Below are 9,873 nucleotides of genomic sequence, written 5' to 3'. Positions count from 1 at the left end.
AACTATACAATGACATATTTTTGGTATTTTGGTTAGTAAATGATAAAATACAAAGTATGATACAATCAAATGGTGCTTGGTGATCTCTCCCAATGCAAACCCAGTGAATGAAGAGTGAGAAGGATGACAAGATGTGATCCCAATGATAATACATATGATGAGAATAACATGAAGGATCTTAGGGTCAAAATTGGGGTCTTATACCCTGTAGATAACACTGGAGGTGGCTAAATCCCAATATGAAAGAGGTAGTTAAAAAAGAGGTGCTTAAACTCTTGGAGGTCGGGATAATCTATCCCATCTTCGATAGTAAGTGGATTAGTCATGTTCAGGTTATGTCTAAAAAGGGAGGGATGAAAGTTATTAAAAATGAAAAGGGAGACCAGGTTGCCACTACAACCGTTATAGGGTGGAGAATGTGTATCGACTATAGGAAGTTTAACAAAGCTTCTCGCAAAAATCATTTTCCACTACCTTTCATTGACCAAATGCTTGAACACCTGGCCAAGCACTTCCACTTTTTCTATCTTGATGGTTACTCGGGTTTTTTTACCAATCCCCATTCACCCTAGTGACCAAGAGAAGACAACATTCACTTGCCCTTATGGAATGTTTTCCTACCGGTGAATTCCTTTTGGGATATGCAATGCCCCTGCTAATTTTCAGCGTTGCATGATGTCATTTTTCTCCGACTTCTTGGAGGATATCATGAAAGTCTTTATGGATGACTTTTCTGTGTATGGGTCTAGTTTCGATAGTTGTCTCATAAATCTAGAAAAAGTCTTAGAAAGGTGTGTTAAGGTGAAGCTCATGCTTAATTGGGAAAAGGTCATTTCATGGTAAAATAGGCCATTGTCCTCTGGCACTTAGTGTCTGAAAGAGGGATTGAGGTAGTAGAGAAGCTAACCCCCACACACCATCACCACCACCACTATGAGGAAGGTTAGGAGTTTCCTAGTCAACACTGGCTTCTATCGCCGATTCAGTAAGGACTACTCTAAGATTTCCAAGCCCCTAACCGGGCTATTGATGAAAGATATTGAATTTAACTTTGATCATGAGTGTCTTGAAGATTTTCGGCTTTATAAAATGCTTTGATCTTCGCCCCTATAATGCAGACCCCATATTGGGGCACTCCCTTTGAGATCATGTGTGACGCCAATGACTATGTTGTAGGTGTGGTGTTGGGTCATAAAAGGGACATTAAAATGCATGCCATTTATTATGCTAGTAGGATTTTATATGAGGGGCAAATTAATTATGCGACCACCGTAAAAGAACTATTAGTCGTTGTCTTTGCCATATACAAGTTATGCTCCTACCTTGTAGGGTCGAAGATAATTGTCTACACTGACCATGCAACCATTAAATACCTCTTAATAAAAAAGGATGTCAATCCTAGGTTCATTAGATGGATTTTGTTATTATAAGAGTTCGATATTGAGATTAAGGATAAGAAAGGAACGAAGAATGTGGTTGTCGACCACTTGTCTAGGTTGACTAATTTGAAAAGGGGTGAGTTACCTTGGTATGCTAACTTTGTCAACTAACTTGTTGTTGGAGTTTTACCTCCGGATTTGAATTACCAGTGCAAATAGAAGTTTTTCTCTGTTTTGAGATACTACTATTAGGACGAGCCTCTGATCTTTAAGAGAGGCACCAATGGAATTTTTATAATTGTATCCTCGAAGAGGAAACTAAAAGTGTCATGACTCATTGCCATGCCTCCGGCTACGATGGACATGTTGGCACCGACAAAACTGTGTCGAAAATCCTCTAAGCCGACCATTTTTGGCCCAATATGTTCAAAGATGTTCATGCTTTCATAGCAAAATGTGACTAGTGCCAACATACAGGAAACACCTCGAAGAGAAATATGATGCCTCTAAATAACATTCTTGGGGTCGAAAATTTTGATGTTTGAGGGGTTAATTTCATGAGACCCTTTTCCATCATCCTTAGGTAATCAATATATCCTCGCAATGGTTAACTATGTGTCAAAATGGACCGAGGTCATTGTGTAACACCCCCTTTTCTACCCCAAAATACTTAACATATAATCAGAATAAATAAGCACGCATATAACCAAAAGGGCGTCACATCGACGTCTTTAAAAACTAAAAGCTTTCGAAAACCAACATCATTCATCATCAATATGCAATACACCTGGTCAGTTAAAATAACACATTTCAATCATCATGAATATTCCAAAATATGCGTTCGCAGCGGAAAATAATGAATACTCATGCATTTCATAAAATGATCCATGTCCCATACCATGATCATCTCTCAATAATCTCCTCAAGATAAAATAAAACAAGTAATGACATAATGCATATCCAAATAAGATATAAGTTCAATACTACTAATCTACCCAGTGTTACATGACCAGAGCATTGACTCACTACTTAGTCTTCAAACTAGAATAAGGAAGCTCTCCGCATAAATATCGAATGAGCTACCTTCCACTTACTGCAGCAATACTACTTCTGAGTATTTGCACGATACCCATGTAAAGGTAACATTCAAACAGAAAGGGTGAGAATTTAAATCATTATGAAGAAGTATAATAAGGCACAATGATTAAATCAACAATTAAAGGAATTCATCACACTTCGTATAGCCATGTAAATAATACCAACCAATATTTATTTCACATGTTCCAAACATCCATCAAAACGCAAAGAGTAAAATATTAAATTCCAATACTATATTCCCAAAATACACATAACTACAATTATCACATAATCACACATTTTTCCAAGTTATGTATCCAAACATCACCAAATTCCATTACCATATCTCATACACACATCACAATCACAACAATGCATACACTCAATTATCACATAACTCTAATGTGACTCAATGCAAGACATGTGACTCTATGCATGCGGTACCTCAATGTGAACCCAATGTTTCACCGCTTTCCGATTCAATATCTGGAATCCAAGCCACGCTTCCGATCCGAAAAAGATCAAAGCCACTACGCCTATTTCCAATTAAGGATCAACATCTATATGGACCCAACGTTCCACCGCTTTCCGATTCAATATCTAGAATCCAAGCCACTACATCTATTTCCAATTAAGGATCAATGTCTGCAACGCCTATTTCCAATTAAGGATCAACGTCTATTACCATGTGAACCCACAGTTTCACCGCTTCCACTATGAAGCCGACCATGCCATGAATGAATGTACAAATACCAACACATATGCAATTAAGATCATCTCTACCATCTTAACATTCCACATATCATCATAACTCAACTCTATGAATTGTCCACCAATGGTACATATACACATTCATAACAATTACATCATTCACATAATATGCAATTAAGATCATCTCTACTATCTTACATTCCACATATCACCATAATTCAACTCTATGAATTATCCGCCAATAGCACACATACACATTCATAACAATATATCATTCACAAATATATGCTACTTATCAAATACGCACACCTAGATTTCATTCCAAATTGAATACAGCATTTAAATCTCAATTTTTCACTTTTCAAACAGTGTTAACCGGTTAACGTATATGGTTAATCGGTTAACGCGACACAGAATGCACTTCCTGGCAAAGTTCAACAGTGTTAACCTGTTAACGCATTTGGTTAACCTGTTAACGCAAGACAGAATACAAATTTCTAACAGATTTTCAACAGTGTTAACCTGTTAACGCATTTGGTTAACCTGTTAACGCAAGACAAAATACAAATTTCTAACAGATTTTCAACAGTGTTAACCTGTTAACGCATTTGGTTAACCTGTTAACGCAAGACAAAATACAAATTTCTAACAGATTTTCAACAGTGTTAACCTGTTAACGCATTTGGTTAACCTGTTAACGCAAGACAGAATACAAATTTCTAACAGATTTTCAATAGTGTTAACCGGTTAACGTAAAAACAGAATGCTATTCCTGCGTTAACACAAAACAGAATGCAGAATTTTCTGCGTTTTTCATCATTGGAGGACTTTCGGACCTCCGATTTCGATTCCGTAAAAAGCCAAACGTTCAGAAAATTATAACTCATACAATACTCTCATTATATAAGGTTAGTTTTAACACAATCAATCACCACAAATCAAGAATACTTATCAAAATTGTTAGGTTTTAGGGAATTCAACGTAAACATATTTCTACCCATTGACCCAATCATACTAACCCATAATAATAAGGATTCCCCCCTTACCTCTTCAATTTTTTGGAAACCTTAGCTTCTCTCTTGTTCTTCCCCTCTTCTCCTTATTTTTCCTCTTTTCTTTCTCTATTGCCTTCAATGATCAAATGAATTCTAATTCTCACTCTCATACCTCTTATTTATAGTATTATATTTGGGCTTAAAGAGTGATATCTCTACTTTAATTAATAGGCCCAATAAGACCTAATATTTAAATATCTCTAATTAGTTCAATTAAATTAAACTAATTCAATATGCACACCAAGCTAATTAATTCCATTATTCAATTATATCTCATATCAACTAAATAATCAATTAACGCACCAAATTAATTAATATAATCAATTATTATACTACCTAACAACCAATTAATTAATTAATTAACACTCCAAATAAATAAAATGAAACATAGTAATAATAATATAAGAAATAATTACTAAAATTGGGTTGTTACAACTCTCCCCCACTTAAAAGATTTTCGGCCTCGAAAATTTACCTCAAACGAACAACTCCGGATACGATTCCTTCATTTTATCCTCGAGTTCCCAAGTAATATTGCCATTGGCGACTCCTCCCCATATCACTTTCACCAAAGCAATCTCCTTACCACGAAGCTTCTTCACTTCTCGATCTTCAATTCGCATAGGTGATGTATCAACCGTCAAATTATCCCGCACTTCAACATCATCTAATGGAACAACATGCGATGGATCCACAATGTACCTCCTCAATTGAGACACATGGAACACATCATGAAGATTAGAAAGTGACGGTGGTAATGCAATCCGATATGCCACTTCACCTACCCTCTCGGAAATCTGATGAGGACCAATGAAACGCGGTGTCAACTTACGCGACTTCAAAGCTCTACCAACACCCATTACTGGCGTAACTCGAAGGAACACATGCTCATCTTTCTCAAACTCAAGAGTTTTCCTCCTCTTATCATGGTAACTCTTTTGACGACTCTGAGAAGCCTTCATCTTCTCTTGAATCATGTTAATCTTATCCGTAGTCTCTTGAATCAACTCGGGTCCAACCACAACACTCTCTCCCAATTCGTACCAACATAAAGGAGTTATACACCTTCTACCATAAAGAGCCTCAAAAGGTGTCATTCCAATACTCGAATGGAAATTGTTGTTATACGTAAATCGATCAAAGGCAAGAAACTATCCCAATTTCCTCCTTGTTCCAAAACACAAGACCTCAAAAGATCTTCAAGTGACTGAATAGTCCTCTCCGTTTGACCATCAGTTTGCGGATGATATGATGAACTCAAACGCAACTTCGTACCCAAAGCACTTTGCAAACCTTCCCAAAATCTCGAAGTGAACCTCAGATCTCTATCCGAAACAATGCTCGACGGAATACCATGCAAACACACAATCCTCTCGATGTACAACTTAACAAGTCTCTCCATCGAATAATCCGTCCTCATCGGAATAAAATGAGCACATTTCGTCAACCTGTCCACAACGACCCAAATCGCCTCACAATTACTCGATGTTCTCGGCAAACCCGAAACAAAATCCGTAGAGATATTATCCCACTTCCACTCGGGAATAGATAACGGTTGCATCAAACCAGACGACTTTTGATGTTCAATCTTTGACTTTTGACAAGTCAAACATGAATACACAAATTCCGCTACATCCTTCTTCATACCTTGCCACCAAAATATCTTTCTCAAGTCTTGATACATTTTAGTAGCACCAGGATGAATACTCAGACCACTTCTATGCCCTTCCTCGAGAATCCTCTTTCTCAAATCCGCAACATCCGAAACACAAACTCGATCACGACATCTCATGATACCATTCTCATCAATCCGAAAGTCACCACCTTTGCCTTGATTAATCAATGTCATAACATCGACTAATTTCAAATCTGACTTATGACCTTCCCTAATCTCGTCAACAATGCCACACGTAAGCTTTAACATACCAAGCTTAACACACGAAGGCGTCGCTTCACAAACCAAACTCAAATCTCTAAATTGCTCCAACAATTCAAACTCTCGAATCATCAACATAGACATGTGCAATGACTTCCTACTCAATGCATCGGCTACAACATTCGCCTTTCCAGGATGATAATTCAAATCAAAATCATAATCTTTCAAGAATTCCAACCATCTCCTTTGCCTCATATTCAATTCCTTCTGATCGAATAAGTACTTCAAACTCTTGTGATCACTAAACACATCAAATCGCGATCCAAACAAGTAATGTCTCCAAAGCTTCAACACAAACACAACGGAGGCCAACTCTAAATCATGCGTCGGATAATTCCTCTCATGAACTTTAAGTTGCCTTGAAGCATAAGCTACCACTTTCCCTTTTTGCATCAGAACACCTCCCAAACCCAACAAAGAAGCATCACAATACACAACGAAAGTTTCTAACGGATCCGGTAAAATCAAAATAGGAGCCGTAGTCAATCTTCTCTTAAGCTCTTGAAAATTCGCTTCACACTGCGAAGTCCAAATGAAAGCTTGACCTTTCCTAGTCAACTGCGTCAACGGTAACGACAACTTAGAAAATCCTTCAATGAACTTCCTATAATAACCATCCAAACCAAGGAAACTTCGAATCTCAGCAACAAACTTAGGAGCTTCCCACTGAGATACAGCTTCAATCTTCGTAGGATCCACAGAAATACCACCACTCGAAATCACATGTCCAAGAAAACTTACTTCACTCAACCAAAACTCACATTTAGAGAGTTTAGCAAACAACTTCCTCTCTTTCAACACCGATAACACAACCTTCAAATGCTCGGCATGATCCTCTTTACTCTTGGAATAAGTCAATATATCATCGATGAACACAACAACAAACTTATCCAGATAATCATGAAAAATTCTATTCATATACTCCCTAAATACACCAAGTGTATTAGTCACACCAAAAGGCATCACGGAGTACTCGTAGTGACCGTACCTTGTCCGAAAAGTAGTCTTTTGAATATCCTCGGCCTTTACACGAATCTGATGATACCCAGACCTCAAATCAATCTTGCTAAACACACAAGCTCCAACCAGCTGATCCATCAAATCATCAATCCTCGGAAGTGGATACTTGTTCTTAATCGTCACTTTATTCAGTTGTCTATAATCAACACATAATCTCATAGAACCTTCTTTCTTCTTGACCAACAGAACAGGTGCACCCCACGGCGACACACTAGGACGAATAAACTTCTTCTCGAGCAAGTCTTCTAGTTGACTCTTCAACTTTTTCAACTCGGAAGCAGATATTCTATAGGGAGCCATCGATACAGGTCTAGTTCCAGGAACTAAATCAATCGAAAACTCAACCTCACGTTCCGGCGGTAAATCACTTATATCTTCCGGAAATACCTCCGCAAACTCATAAACTATTGGCAATTCTTCAATCGTCCTCTTCTCACGAATATCCAAAGTTGCCAACAACATAAACAATTCGGCACCATCTTGCACCGATTCATCAACTTGCTTAGCAGACACAAACCAATCTTCCTTAGCACCAACCTCAGGAAAATAACCGTCTTCTCCAAAACAGTTAATTAGCCAACACTGCACTCTTGCATGCAACAACATAATGTCCAACCTCCAAGAGAAGCAGACTCTTCTCCCCCACTTATTTCATTCCCAATCTGCAATGGAGAATAAAACAGCATCGACAGTGTTCTCACACACATGTCGCATACTAGGGAACAACCTAATTAAACAACCTGGCCGGACGGACCGACCTGCTCTGATACCACTTATGTATCAGATAAACAGTATCGATCGTGTCAGATACATAAATCAAATACAACGGGATTGAAAACCCTAACGACTATTGACCAACTGGTCGACCATGCTCTGATACCACTAATGTAACACCCCTTTTTCTACCCTAAAATACTTAACATATAATCAGAGTAAATAAGCACGCATATAACCAAAAGGGCGTCACATCGATGTTTTCAAAAACTAAAAGCTTTCGAAAACCAACATCATTCATCATCAATATGCAATACACCTGGTCAGTTAAAATAACTAATTTCAATCATCATGAATATTCCAAAATATGCGTTCGCAGCGGAAAATAATGAATACTCATGCATTTCGTAAAATGATCCATGTCTCATACCATGATCATCTCTCAATAATCTCCTCAAGATAAAATAAAACAAGTAATGACATAATGCATATCCAAATAAGATATGAGTTCAATACTACTAATCTACCCAGTGTTACATGACCAGAGCATTAAATCACTACTTAGTCTTCAAACTAGAATAAGGAAGCTCTCCGGCTAAATATCGAATGAGCTACCTTCCACTTACTGCAGCAATACTACTCCTGAGTATCTGCACGATACCCGTGTAAAGGTAACATTCAAACAGAAAGGGTGAGAATTTAAATCATTATGAAGAAGTATAATAAGGCACAATGATTAAATCAACAATTAAAGGAATTCATCACACTTCATATAACCATGTAAATAATACCAACCAATATTTATTTCACATGTTCCAAACATCCATCAAAACGCAAAGAGTAAAATATTAAAATCCAATACTATATTCCCAAAATACACATAACTACAATTATCACATAATCACACATTTTTCCAAGTTATGTATCCAAACATCACCAAATTCCATTACCATATCTCATACACACATCACAATCACAACAATGCATACACTCAATTATCACATAACTCTAATGTGACTCAATGCAAGACATGTGACTCTATGCATGCGGTACCTCAATGTGAACCCAACGTTTCACCGTTTTCCGATTCAATATCTAGAATCCAAGCCACGCTTCCGATCCGGACAAGATCAAAGCCACTACGTCTATTTCCAATTAAGGATCAACGTCTATATGGACCCAACGTTCCACCGCTTTCCGATTCAATATCTAGAATCTAAGCCACTACATCTATATCCAATTAAGGATCAACGTCTGCAACGCCTATTTCCAATTAAGGATCAACGTCTATTACCATGTGAACCCACAGTTTCACCGCTTCCACTATGAAGCCGACCATGCCATGAATGAATGTACAAATACCAACACATATGCAATTAAGATCATCTCTACCATCTTAACATTCCACATATCATCATAATTCAACTCTATGAATTGTCCACCAATGGTACATATACACATTCATAACAATTACATCATTCACATAATATGCAATTAAGATCATCTCTACTATCTTACATTCCACATATCACCATAATTCAACTCTATGAATTATCCACCAATAGCACACATACACATTCATAACAATATATCATTCACAAATATATGCTACTTATCAAATACGCACACCTAGATTTCATTCCAAATTGAATACATCATTTAAATCTCAATTTTTCACTTTTCAAACAGTGTTAACTGGTTAACGTATATGGTTAATCGGTTAACGTAACACATAATGCACTTCCTGGCAAAGTTCAACAATGTTAACCTGTTAACGCATTTGGTTAACCTGTTAATGCAAGACAGAATACAAATTTCTAACAGATTTTCAACAGTGTTAACCTGTTAACGCATTTGGTTAACCTGTTAACGCAAGACAGAATACAAATTTCTAACAGATTTTCAACAGTGTTAACCTGTTAACGCATTTGGTTAACCTGTTAACGCAAGACAAAATACAAATTTCTAACAGATTTTTAAC

The sequence above is a fragment of the Lathyrus oleraceus genome, chromosome 3 (assembly GCF_024323335.1).
Source record: "Lathyrus oleraceus cultivar Zhongwan6 chromosome 3, CAAS_Psat_ZW6_1.0, whole genome shotgun sequence".
Taxonomy (NCBI): Eukaryota; Viridiplantae; Streptophyta; class Magnoliopsida; order Fabales; family Fabaceae; genus Lathyrus; species Lathyrus oleraceus.
This window is presented reverse-complemented; position numbering follows the sequence as displayed.